Here is a 14,813-nt window from a genome sequence, read left to right as displayed (position 1 = left end):
TCATGTTCTACATTAAATTTCAATGATATAACCGTTCAATTGAATGTTTTTAATGTGTAGAGATCAACTCTGCAAATTTTAAAAATTTTGAAAATTATTTAATATTTCGTTTTATCAATTCAAATTGTCGGATAATCTTAAAAATATTTTAGGTTAAAACCCTTATTTGGTCCCTTATAATATTTTTTTGTTTCAATTTAGTTCCACTTTAATTTTCGGTTTCAATTTGGTCCCCAATAATTTAAATTATTGCAATTTGGTACTTCCGTCCAAATGAGTTAAACGGAGTTAATTGATGACCACGTGGATGTCAGGTGGATGCCACGTAGATGGATGTCAAATTTCTCGAATACACCTGGAACCAGAACGACCCATTCTGGTTACACTATTAGTGTGTAAATTTGGCACTTGGAATGGGCCGTTCTGAATCCAGAACGGCCCGTTCTAACACCAGAACGGCCGTTCTGATTCCAGGTGTATTCGTGAAATTTGACGTTCACTTATGCATCTACGTGGCATCTACTTGACATCCACGTGGCCAACAATTAACTCTGTTTAAATCATTTGGACGGAAGTCTCAAATTGCAATAATTTAAATTATTGGGAACCAAATTGAAACAAAAAAATATTATAAGAGACCAAATAAGAGTTTTAACCAATATTTTATACGTTCATTTGAATTAACAAAATGGAATATTAGTTAGTTTTCAAATTTTTTGAAAATTTGTAGAGTTGATCTATACATTAAAATTATTCAATTGAAAAGCTGGATCATTGAAATTTGATGTAGAACATGAATTTATTGAGTGAAGTAAGTGTAGGTTCACTTACTCTTGGAATGTGTTTATTACTTTATTAAGGAATGTGTTTCATTTTCATACATTACTTTATCAATTATATATTATAAATTATCATAAATATTTTTTTAAGTAATTATAAAAAAAATAAAACAAGACTAAAAAAATGCACATGATAGTATATTACAAAGTAATAGTTTCATCTTTGTATTAAAAAAATCTATTGTCCTTCTCTTTTTCATCAATTTTTTAACATATATAATCACCTTTTCTAATGAAACGTGACTAAAACTATTATCTTCTTATTTTTCAATGTGATAATAAATATATTACAAGTTAAAAAATATAGTTTAAAAAAGTTTATACAACAATTGTACAAATTAAACTATATATAAATTAATTTTATCTTTTAATAAATTATTTCTTTTAGGAATTTTGTCTAATATATCCTTCGAACTAAATTCCTAAATCCAAAACATATAAATTTTTCAGAAATAACTACCCAAATCTAAACATATAAATATTACAAGTCAAATCTCATTTAAAGTTATTTTCACAATTTCGGTCTTTCTTAAATTAGCATTACATATCACTCAGAATTCTATAATAACACTTTTATTTGATGTGCTATTAAAGACCCTTCTATAATAACACTTTTTATTTGATGTGCTTTTATTTTAAAAAATTATTGTTATGGGGGTACTAAGTGACTCAATTTCAATATTATTAATAAAATTTAAAGTTAAATTTGTTTTTTGTCTTTCTAAAAGATATTCAATTTCATTTTAATCCATCAACAAATAATTTTTTTTAATAATCTTAATTTTCTGTAAAAAATAGTTACATGACCACTTTAATTAGTCACTATTAAATTATCTTACATGTTATCCTTGTCACTTTTAAATTTAAATTAGATTAATTTATAAGTTTGTTTTTAAGCATAAAAATTAAGAAATTAAAAGATATTATTTTATTAACTAAAAATAAGAAAATTTTAATTTTTAAACTAAAAATTTAAATTTTAAAATTAACAAATTATGAGATTAGAAAGACATTTTTCAATAAATAACAAAATTAAAAAATAAGAAATCAATAACTTAGAAAAATAAATAGACACTTATAATTTCTTTAGTTAAATTTATAAGTATTTTTTAAATTTATTATATTATAATTAAATTATTAAATTAAAATTTTTTATTTTTAAGTATAAGTAACACCATAATTATATTTTATAATTACACATTCATTTTTAAATTTTTTAGCTAAAAAATTAAATTAATACTCTCTTTTTTAATTTCACAAGTTTTTTTTTATTTAAAATATGTTTTTAATTAATGTCTTAATTTATTATGCTCAAAAATGAGAATTTATCATTTAATTAAATGAATTTCATAATTTTCCAGTCCTTTCATGAAAAAAAAATGTTTTAAATTTCATTATTTTTTTACTCTTTTTATTTTTTAACATATATTCTTTAATTCTACATAATTCTTAGATATAAAAATTTCATAAATAAAATTTAATATTTTGAGAGGGATCAATAATTCCTCACAAATTTTGTTACAAAAAATTTTAAACTATTTGTGACGAAATTTGTAACAAAATACAAATGTTGACAAAAATTTCGTCACAAAATCCATCACTGACTTATTTATTATAATATTGTGATTCATTTTTGTGAGGGAAAACTTTTAGCGACCCGCCATGGTCCCTGCACTTAATAGAATCGTACTACTACTAGTGAACTAAGAGAAATATTAAAACTGGATAACTCATATATATATATATATATATATATATATATATAATAGAACTGAGTTTCTATGTACAAAATACAACACTAAATATGTACGGTCATCCAAATAATATAATCCTAGTGCCGATCAAGCACAAACAACAGTTACCCAAGAAGGTAACTCTAACACTAGGACAAAACTTCTTATCTCCTAGTGATCACCTCAACTCCAAGCTAGCCCAGACTTGCTCCCATACAAGGTATGATCACGCAATCCATCCACATGGAAACAAAAGGGTAAGCTGGAGTTCAATAAACAACCATACAAGTATAGAACAATAATTTATACTACACAATCATCCAACTATCAATCATGAAGTCAAACACCACACACTTCACCGTATTAGCAATCATGCAATAACATGCAACTCATGACAGATATCAATGCATATCAATCATCTAATGCGTTGTCACGCATTCACCTAGGAGATCTCCCTAACAGCAAAGTAGTATAAGTGACATCTCAATCCTACCGAAATCACCCACTACAAGAAAAACGCAAATTTCTAACAGAAAATTTTTGACGAATATTTTCATCGGAAATTTCTGATAGATTTATATTTTCGTCAGAAATTTCTGACGGAAATATGAATTCGTCAGAAATTTTCGACAGATTTTTATTTCGCTCGGAAAATTTAAGACCATAGCAAGCTTCTTGATGTCCCTTGTTTGAACTCTTCGGGAATTCGATGATCGCTTTTTTTGAAATTTATGAATATTATTTTTAATATTATAAAATAAAAAAAATTATTTTTATTTTTAAATTTTTTTTTAATTTTATCTTTTTAAAATGAATTAAATATATCTTTAATCCTTATAAAATTAATAAGTTTTTATTTTAGTTTCTATAAAAAAAATTATTTTCATTTTCTAAAATTGGAATTTTTATTTTTAATTCTTATTTTTTACGTAATCATTTTTAACTACTTATTATTTTTTTAAAAGGTTAATAATTATCTTAGGTGTCAACTACAACGATTACGTACTATTATCATATTAATATTTAAAACCTCTAAAAAAAATTTTTAGTTTTTTAAAATAAATATTATTTATCTAAAAATAATCAAACTTGTGAATTTATATTTTAGAGAGATGAAAATCAAAGAAAAATATTTTACTCATTTTAAAAGTACGAAACAATTTTTATAAACCTTACAAGGATGAAAAATAAAGAAAAAAACTTACAAAAACCAAAATTAAAATCAGTCATTTTATAGGGACTAAAATATATTTAAACCTTCTAAAATTAATATTTTCGATCTTAAAAATTATTTTAAATAAATAATTTTTAAAATATTTATAAAATACTTAGAGATGTTAGTATATTGTCTTTAAAATTATAGTAAGCAAGTTCAAGTGTGAATATTTTCATATTTGTGTGTTTCATGAGTTTTCTATTAAATAATTAGTGCATATATTAGTTTATTTAACATAAATAGTAGTTTTATATTTTAGAAGAAAAAACATAATTTTTTTATTTTCTAGAAGTAATAAGCTTAAAATTACATATATATATATAAGGGGTTATAATTATACCAGTGTAACTTTTACTAAGTATTACACCGCTCAATAACTTTATATTAAATGTGAATTTTGTAAATCTAACCGTTAAATTGAAAGTTCATATCACTTTATACGTGTATATAAAATTTTGTTAAAATTGAACAACAACTAGAAGGTAATCAAAATGTTCATATTTTAGTGTATTTTGAAATGAATATATTACATCAATGTTGTTTTATAAAAATGAAGTATCAAATCATCTTGGATTAATATAAAATTTTGTATATATAATCTAAGAGATATGAACTTTCAATCTAACGGTTGGATTTTCAAAATTCACATTTAATATAAAGTTATTGAGGGGTGTAATACTTAGTAAAAGTTACATTTAATATATATATATATATATATATATATATATATATATATATATATATATATATATATATATATATATATGAGGGGGGTTATAATTGCACCGGTGTAAATTTTACTAACTATTACACCGCTCAATAACTTTATATTAAATGTGAATTTTGTAAATCCAACCGTTAAATTGAAAATTCTTTACTCTTAAATCATATATACAAAATTTTATATTAATTGAAGATGATTTCATATAAAACAAAATTAAATCTGTCTAAAAATTCATATTTTCGATGAAATTTTTTTTTGTAAGAAAAACTATATTATTGATGGAATATTTCCGACAAATTTATATTTGTCAAAAATGTAAGAAATGGTTTTAAATTTGATATGAAAATATTATGATATAATTAGATAAGATTTTAAGTTAGAATTTTAATAATGGTTGATAATTAGAAAATAAAACAAGGATATAAATACATTTTTTGAATTTTATATGTTTGATTTAAGATAACTTACAAAATAACTTTTGGTAAAATTATTCCGCTCAATAACTCATGGTGTGTGTTGAATTTTATCAATCCAATTAATTGTTAAATTAAAAGTTATTAAATGTTACTAATAATTAATATATACAAAAATTAATTAGCTTTAGAATAAATTATTTTCTAATTAACAATATAATCGAAACATTAATTATTTAAATTATTTAACTAAAATATTATTGATAATTTACTATATGATCTTAATATTTTTGTATAACTAATATCTGGTTTTAAATTTGATATGAGAATAGTATGATATAATTAAATAAGATTTTAAGTTAGTATTTTATTAACGGTTGATAATTAGAAAATAAAATAAGAATAAATACATTTTTTAAATTTTATATGTTTGATTTAAGTTAAATAAATATATTAAATTAATTAATAATTTATTTAAAATGTTAAAATTTAATTTATAAGTATGTAATAAATAAATATTTATAATTTTATAAATTATATTATCATTATAAATTATAAAATTAAATAATTTAAATTATAATTTTAAATAGAAATAAGTAGATGTTAATTATAAAAGTAAGTACATATAAATAAAGAATAATTGAATATATTATTATGATTATTATTATTATTATTCGTAATATAAAATTATTATATTATTATTATAGTACAAGTATGAGATTGCATATTTGAGGATAACTTAAATCAATTAATTTATACAAGTTATACTGACAACATACATATACATTTCGGTAGCTTACTCATCAGAACTTTACAGTTAAGCATGCTTGACCTGTAGTAGTATAGGAATGGGTAACCTTCTGGGAAGTTTTCCAGAAATTGCGCAAGTAAGGATAGAACACGCTAAAAAGTGAAATGTCGTGAAATAGAACCCTTGAGAGGTCAAATATGAAGGCTGTTACATTAATAAATTTATTAAAATTAAAAAAATTATAATTTTTTACAGAACTTTCTGACGGAATTTTCTGTTGGAAATTTTTGACGGATTTTGTTTTCCAATGCCACTTTTCCCGATAGATCCGTCAGAAATTTCTGTTGAAAATTAGCATTTTTCTTGTAGTGACCGCAACTGTTTTCACGCCCAATGTGCCTGCTTGGTCACAGTTAAACAGGATATAAATCCTTACTCGAGTTTACTCGGATGATGTCACTTACACAATTTAGAAGTCCAGTTCCACCGTCAGGTATAACACAACTGGGTACAGGCTTACCACGACCTTGACATGCACTACCAAGTCAATTGTGAGGTTCGCCCACCGACTATCTACAAGGAACCACGCACCTTCCACGGTACTTGGTTAAGAGAATAACCCTCGACCTCATACTCTACTCCAACACTAGCTAAGGACTTAGAGGAGACTCACCCACTAGTGGCCTGTCCAAGCACCACTCTCACCCAAAACCAGTGGCCTATCTAAGCACCACTCTTATTTATATCAATGGCCTATCCAAGCACCACTCTCAAGAGACTCTATGTGAGCACTTCCAGTTCAAAAGTATTTCCCTCTCCTCAAGTCCTAGGCTAGACACATGCCATAAGGCATCACATGTAATAACGCATCATACATCATACATGGTTAATCCACCACCATGATCAAAATCATCCTCATATGAACATATACATACATGTCATATCTTATTAAAACATTCATACATATCATCACTAAGCATACATATGAATCATACACCACCATACATCATATATTAGACATACATGATTAATTCTTCCACTTTAAACATGCATAAGCATCATTTCAAATCTATCATTCATAAACATTTTCACGCCCGGCGCAGCTTGAGCGCGCCGGCCTAATCCCAACCCGAGAGTCCTAAAACTCATCCACACCTAACACGCTCAGCTTGCACCCGACGTCCTTGAAACAGAGGCTCATAAGAGTCTACACGCCCCACGCACCCACCCTGCGCCCGACGTGCTCCAAACAGAGACCATCTAGAGTCTCCAAGCCCGGTGCATCAATCCTGTGCCCGGTGCCACATCAATACATGAACATACAGGGCATTTATCTAATATCACGCCCGGCGTGGTTCCCCTCACGCCCAGCGTGACTCATCCAGAGACCTCCATCTCAATTCACGTCTAGCGTGACTAACCTCGCGCCCGTCGTGAGTTTGAAATGGTGGCCTCTAATGAATTCACGCCCGGCGCCAAGAACTGCATTTGACGCAAATTCAAACAACAACCCCAAAACTTCAAAAATTTCCTCCAACACCTGAAAATCAACAATTCCAGCCACATGCAATCCATGAAACACAACACATATGCTTCACACAATTCAAAAATAACCTCAGCTCTAACATGCATCTAACATACACATCAAAATCATCAAAAACCCTCTTTTTTCTCGAAAATGAGAAGTTTCTCCAATCTAACCATGGATTCTCTAAATTTATGCATCAATTAAGTTTCTAAACTTACATGCAACCAAACAACATACATTCTAGCTTTCCTCACCTGAAGATTGGCTCAAAATGGCCAAGAACTTGAGAAAAGGAAGAATTTTCTCCCGAAGCTCGACCCACAGACTTCAATCCACCAATAGCAAGCTTCTTAGCTTGAATTCCAAGAGAAGATAGAAGAGATTAGTAATCTAGAAGAGAAAAGGAATCAGACAGAGAAATTTGGGAGAGAAAGGAGCTCACAGACCCAGAGTCCTTCTCTCTAAAACTTCTCTCTAAGTTTCTTTGAGAATAAACTTATGAAATTCCCTTCTCAGAGAAACCCTTATATACTCTTTTTCCTAGAGTCAACTAAACTCTGTAATCTACTCATTACGTTACAATATTTATAGAGGAACTTAATTTTTCACAAAATCCGCACTAATTTTATTTTTTTATTTAGTGACAAAAAATTGTGACGGATCTTTTAGAGACAAAATTTAATCTTTCACAAACTTCAATAAATGGTAGTCCGTTACAAAAATTAAAATTCCCCACAAAATTCGTCACTATTAGTGACGATATTTTGTTCGTCACAAACATTAATCACAAATATTAATTTTTCTTGTAGTACCTCTTAAATACTCTCAAATTATTAGTTCTTTGTTGCATTTGTCTAATTACTCTAGATCGGACATTGCATATGTTATTGGTAGATTATGAAGATATACTCATAATCATGATCATTCATATTGGCTTGCACTAGAAAGGTTATTTGAATATCTTAAAGGACTATTAATCATGACATTCACTATGCATGTTATCTAGCTGTAATTGAAGGTTTTAGTGATGCAAATTATATTTCTAACTCTTATGAACTAAATCTACTATTGGTTATATATCTTTACTTTAGTTGGAGGTGCAATAGCTTGAAAATTTGCAAAACAAACTATCATTTCTCATTCTGCTATGGAAGCTGAAATAATTGCCTTAGATACTACTAGTAGTAAGGCCAAATTTCTTAAAAATTTATTATATGATTTGCCCTTGGTAATAAACCTGTACCTTAAATCTTAATGCATTATAATAGTCAATTTTTTATTGCTAAAATTACTAACAAAAACTTTAATGAAAAAAGGCACTTGAGAATAAGACACAAATATATTAGACCATCAACTAGTTGAATCGTCGAGGGAATGGAACTAAAGTCCATCAACTAGTTGCAACAATGGACACTCGTCTCCACATACATGGCGATCCCATTAATGGAGTTCAATGGGTAATAACGAAATTATTTGTTAACTAAGTACACCATTGTAAACTACAAAATTATTGCATGTTTCATTCCTATTACGAGGTGTGTTCTAAAGTAAATTGTGATAGTAATAAGGTTGAGGTATTCAATTATTTATATTTATTGTGTTAAAATAAAATAAAAAAAAACACCTCTTAATGGACTCAATGACAATTGTTGTAGGAATGGGTGTCATAGACCACCCTTGGAATAGTTCACCTAGTGAGTGTGGTGGTGGGGCCGCTATTGTAAGATATGGACAATCTCTAAGTGACACTCATAAAATAAGATATATGCGCAAGACTGTAATGCACTCTACTGATTAGAACTCAAATGAATACCTTTATTATATATGTTATGTTCTAAAATTTGGTCAAAGGGATATGGCTCAAGACAATCATGTCTCCATACTCTCTTAGATAGAAGTTCATATGCATTAGGTATAAGGCTCAAACTCAAAAAGTTCCTTGTACTAAATATATAATATATCATGCTCCATTAAGATGTTTAAGTTATATATATATTTCATCATTTTCCATATTTAAATTTTAAACTAGTAGGAGATTGTTGAGAATTATCTTATAATTTAAATTTTAAATTAAATATTTCATTTGATCAATCTTTTTTTTTTTTTTAATATTTTAACGTTTCAACAGCAAAACCGTTATGGATTTTTGTTTTTGAGCCTGTGACCAAGTCTCCAATTTTTCAAATTGGTTAACATTGACCAAGTGCACAATGTGGAGCTTTTCATCCATTAGCCTTTGTTGTTACCCGGAAAATATGCAAAACCTAGTGCACGTTCTTTATCTTGCATAAAAAGTCTCTAATATTGTGCCTATATATATACATTAGTACATGAGAAAAAATATACATAGATATACAACAAGTTCACTCATCTCTCCCTTAAAATTATTTCTACTACTAAAATATATTTTTTTAAACAGTATTTTTTGGTTCTTTTGCTGCACTTAAATGGTCTAACGAGTTGACGTATCTTGAAAGAGGAGCGCACTATAAGACTCAAAATTACCAGTGTAGTGAAGACATTTTCTCTTTAAGGATAACGTTCTACGACTTTAACTTAGACTACTTTAATATTGTTATTTATTATTTTAATTTAGTCTTTGTGTTTAATTGATTATTGTGACATCCTCTACCCCAACATATATATATATATATAGTAATTATATAAAATAAATAAAATAAAATACAATTCTTCAACATAAGACAATCAAATCTGCAACAACACAAGGTAAAGTGTTCACATTCATAAACTTAATCCAAATAACATGTAGAGAAATTACAAGGAAATGAAACTGAGTTTTCCAAAATAATTTAATAAAAATAACATCCCAATCTAATCTTATTTATGTCCTATCAAAGCAAATCCCAACATAGAAGCCTAAGTTTCATCACCAACATCCTCAGCCTCATGCTGATAATAACCTGTATGACAGTTAGAGAAAATAACACAAGAGAAAAGGGAGTGAGAAAACATCTCACTCTAGCTCACAGTGTAGAAATACACACCGAATAGCCAAACACAAACAAGACAGGTATAACATAGATATATTAACAACAACATTACATCTCACTCATCCAAGACATAAAAATATCAATTTATCATATAACATTAAAAATGCACATGTATGGACACAGACTACATATTATCATGCATGTGGCGCCAGTAAAACATCACATGGCATATTGCCACTAGCAATACACGAAGAGTAGTCTAGGAGTACATGCCGGGTCACACCCTCTGTGAACTCTCACTAGAAAGACATACTACTAGAGTCTCGTCGGGATAGTTAAGCCGCGCAAGATACATCTCATGCACACAATGGGCGAGACTGGGACTTCCAAACCGAGCTATCCCCAAGGACTAATCCCCAAAGCTTTTACACTAAGGAGCCTTCTCTGGCGGTGTATTCCATATCGTACCCTTAAAAACATTTATGCACATGATGCATGTCAATCAAGACGTATTCTCATATAACATTGTCATGTCTCATTATCATATCATATCATCATGTCTCACTATCACTTTTCACATCATCTCATCATATCATCATATTACATTACGACATCTTCATATCTCATGTCTCAATCACATTTTAAATTACATCATCATATTCACATAGCCTCCACAGAGCACTTTAATTTATATAAAAACTCGTCTATTTGTAAAATTAAATACATATTTTTACATCTCATCAAACAAGGAATATAACAGAACAATCAGAAATCAAAACAGAAAATATTCATATTTTGCCTATTTCTCATAGGATTTCCCGTAAGAACTCATAGAGCACTCTAAATCATATCAAGACATATTTATTCTCAAAATTAATCACATATCTACACATTACATTCAACAAGGAATACAATAGAGCAATCAGATAGCAAAACAGAAAACATTCATATTTTGTCTGTTTCTCATAGGATTCTCTCAAGAACCTACCGAGATCTCGAATCATACAATTATTTACATATAAGAAGAGCAATAGAAGAATCATATATACTTGGGAAAAACCTCTCATACATGAGCATACAACAAACATAGGATTGGGGGCCAATCCCACTACCCAACATATATTCTCACACCCAAAGCGAGGTTTCTCACTCCCCCATTACCTCGATAAGCAGGAGCTGAAACTAAAGGCAGATCTTGCTAGTCCCCTCTTCTGGGTTCTCCCTTGGTCTTCAAAGAGTGTAGAAGAAAAAAGAGGTCAGAAGTGAAAAATGTGCTTTTGGGAGTGCCGGAGCGTTCTATTTATAGGCATCAGGAGTGGCCAGAATGGCCCCTTTCGAATCCGGAATGGCCCATTCTGAACTCATTCGTCATGCTAAAATTTCATATCCAGAACGGCTCGGGATTACAAATTAACTCACAACGGTCATGTGTGGAACGACCCGTTTCCAATCTACGGTTTAAAGGCCATTTTAGTAGTTTGGAACGACTCGTTCTAGTTTGGGAATGACCCGTTCTAAACTACTAAAAAAAATCAAAATATTAAAAAAATAATTTTCATAAATATTTATTATTAAAATGCTCATAAATATTAAAAACCTTTAAAACATTCTATAAAACTCATTAAAATATCTATAAGAAAATAACATTCATAAATATAAAAATAAATAATAATTAACTATTATACTAGTAAAAAATTTGAGATGTTACAATTATTACTGATGACTCTATTTTTAATTTTAAAATATTTATTGTTTTGTTGATATTGATCTTCTTGATAAAAATAATTAATTATTTTTTATACTCGATTAAATTTAATTTAATTTGTATTTCAACTTATGTTAGTATAAATACCAAAACCCTAAGCGTATTAAGCCAAGGTCCAAACATAAACTCCTTGAACCCACAACATTACCCATTCACACGCAAGCGCCAAACTCGTTTCGTCTTGAAACCAACTTCGTCCGGGACCTAAAGCTAAATGATTAAAAGCACCCCACTTTTATTTACTAATAAATACCTCATTTTTTAATCTTTTAAACAATATAATTTTCTAAAATAAACTGTTTTTTTTAGCAAAAATTATAAGCTGAAATAGTATAATTACACCTAAAACAATCCATATTAAAAAATCTCATCGAGATATGAGCTTGACTTTACCATATTGTTCTCAGTCCTAGCTCACACTCTTGCTAGAAAAACAAATTTCCATGTCTAGATTCATTGTACCAATGAGGTTCCAAACGAAAGGGACATAGATTATTATGCTTCAATTTAACCCTTTTCACACCAAATCAATTGGTACACTTGGATGGTTCCCATCCATGGTTAATGCTTCTCACATCTGATGATCGAAGCATGAAGCAGAGGCTATATCAATAGCCTTGCTTGTACGACTAAAACGCTTAGAATAATCGTTACAATACAACATATTAGGTTCATAGTGACACTGACAACAAATGAATATCGTGAATGCCACGTCACGGAACACGTCATCATCCTTTTAAAAATATCAAAACCCAAAATCAAGATAGCGTACGTGGTCCCGAAATAATTAATATTTAATCATAGGATATGACATAGATAATAGAACATAACCCAGTTGAAGATTCCAAAGGTGTGGGAGTGGAGAGTAGAGAAAAGATGGCGCGGTTGTGTGTGGCGTGGTGCTCGGTGGCGGTGCTAGTGTGCGCGGCGGCGGTTGGTGCGTCGTGGGTGGAGGAGCCGAACCTGATACGAATGGTTTCGGACGTGGAGTCTGAGGTGGTTGGGGTGATCGGGCAGTGCAGGAATGCGTTGACTTTTGCGAGGTTCGTTGATAGGTTCGGGAAGAGGTACCGAAGCGCGGAAGAGATGAAGGAGAGGTTCGAGATTTTCAAGCAAAACCTGAAGTTCATCCGCTCCGCCAACAAGAAGCGCTTGCCCTACACTCTCGCTGTTAATCGTATGTCTCACACTTTTCTCTTCTTTTTCTTCTTCTCATACCTACCCAAAGGTGTGGATATCACACAATAACAATATAAATTGAGGAGGAATTATTTTACTAGTAAGTTTTACTTTGATTTATTTTGTTTAATAATTTACATTTTATATTAAATTTTAATAATTTAATCGTTTAATTTAAAGTTGTATAGATTAAATTTATAAATTTTTAAAAAATTTAAAAATTATTTAATATTTCGGTTCATTAATTCAAATTAATGTATAAAATGATTTTATAATTATCCATCAATTTGAATTAATGAAATGAAGTATCAAATAATTATTAATTTTTTAAAAATTTACAGATTTGATCTATGCATTAAGAAATTTAAATTGAACGGTTGGATCATTAAAATTTGATGTATAACATGAGTTATTGAACAGAGTAAGTCTAGATAGACTTATTTTTGGAGTAAAAGGATCCTTCATCATATAAATTTATCAAATTTTATTATATCTATAACCATCATATACTATATTTAAATTATTTTTTTATTTTTTATTTTTAATTTTGTGTTTTACATCTATTTTATATAAGATTTGATGATCATGTAATTGCAGTAAAAGAAATTATATTATCGCATATATGTTGATATGATATTTGAAGTAATTATTAGAAAAACTAATAAATTTATTGTGCACATAATTTATAAGTAAATAGTAATGTAAAATTATTTTATATTATCAACGTATAATCTATTTTCCATTTTTATATATTTCATTATAATACGTCATGTTTTATATTTTTTAAAAATTGTTTTTTTTTTTTCCTGTGTCGTGTTAAACTGTTTGTGCTTTCTTATTATCTAAATAAGTTTAAAATAAATTCATCGAGTACCATTCTATTATATGCTGGGAAATGTTAGTAATTAAGTAACATTCTATGACATACGAGTCCCATAAGATAAAAAACAGACTCAAGTTATTTAGTAAAAAGAAATATGTAATTCATCAAACAGTGAAGAGCATGATAAAATAATATTAAAAAGAATATGGTAATGTTATCGGCGCTCATGTAATACTTATGGCACAATTTAACAGTTCTAAATATTTACGAGTACTTATCATTTTCAAGCTTTGATTTATATTTGCCTTATATCATTCATTTAGATGTCTCAAATATTTCAAGTAAAATCATATTTTCACTAGGATGATAAGCAAATAGTGAAATGTTTAGATAATTTATATGAAATCATAAATTTATTTCCTTTTTTCCAGTTAACAATGTTATAATATTGTAATTTAATTGTCATGATTGTACTAAAACAAGTAACATTTTTTTAATTCTATAAATTACATCACGAGTGCTTACTTTACACAAAAATCTTTAGTCTCTTTGCTTAACAAACATAAACCAAACATCTCCTACTTATTTTTACCAACAATATTCAAATCAAATTAATCATTTCTCACAAAATCAAGATTGCAATTAAATAATGAAAATATAACCCAAACACACACTTATTTGTTTAATGGAAATTTTAAATATATTTTTTCTTCAATTTTTGAGTTAAACTTTTGTGATTGATTTTCTTGAAATCAAGTAAGTAATCAGAAATATAGAGTTAAGGAAAAGAAGAAGAAAGATGCATAAAATTTCTGTTTCACATTTGTGAGTGCTATAGTTTGGTTTTGGTGTTGTAGAGAAACAGAGAGAAGGGGAAAGGGTTTTGGTTTG

The sequence above is a fragment of the Cajanus cajan genome, chromosome 1, assembly GCF_000230855.2.
Source record: "Cajanus cajan strain Asha chromosome 1, NIPB_CcT2T_4, whole genome shotgun sequence".
Taxonomy (NCBI): Eukaryota; Viridiplantae; Streptophyta; class Magnoliopsida; order Fabales; family Fabaceae; genus Cajanus; species Cajanus cajan.
This window is presented reverse-complemented; position numbering follows the sequence as displayed.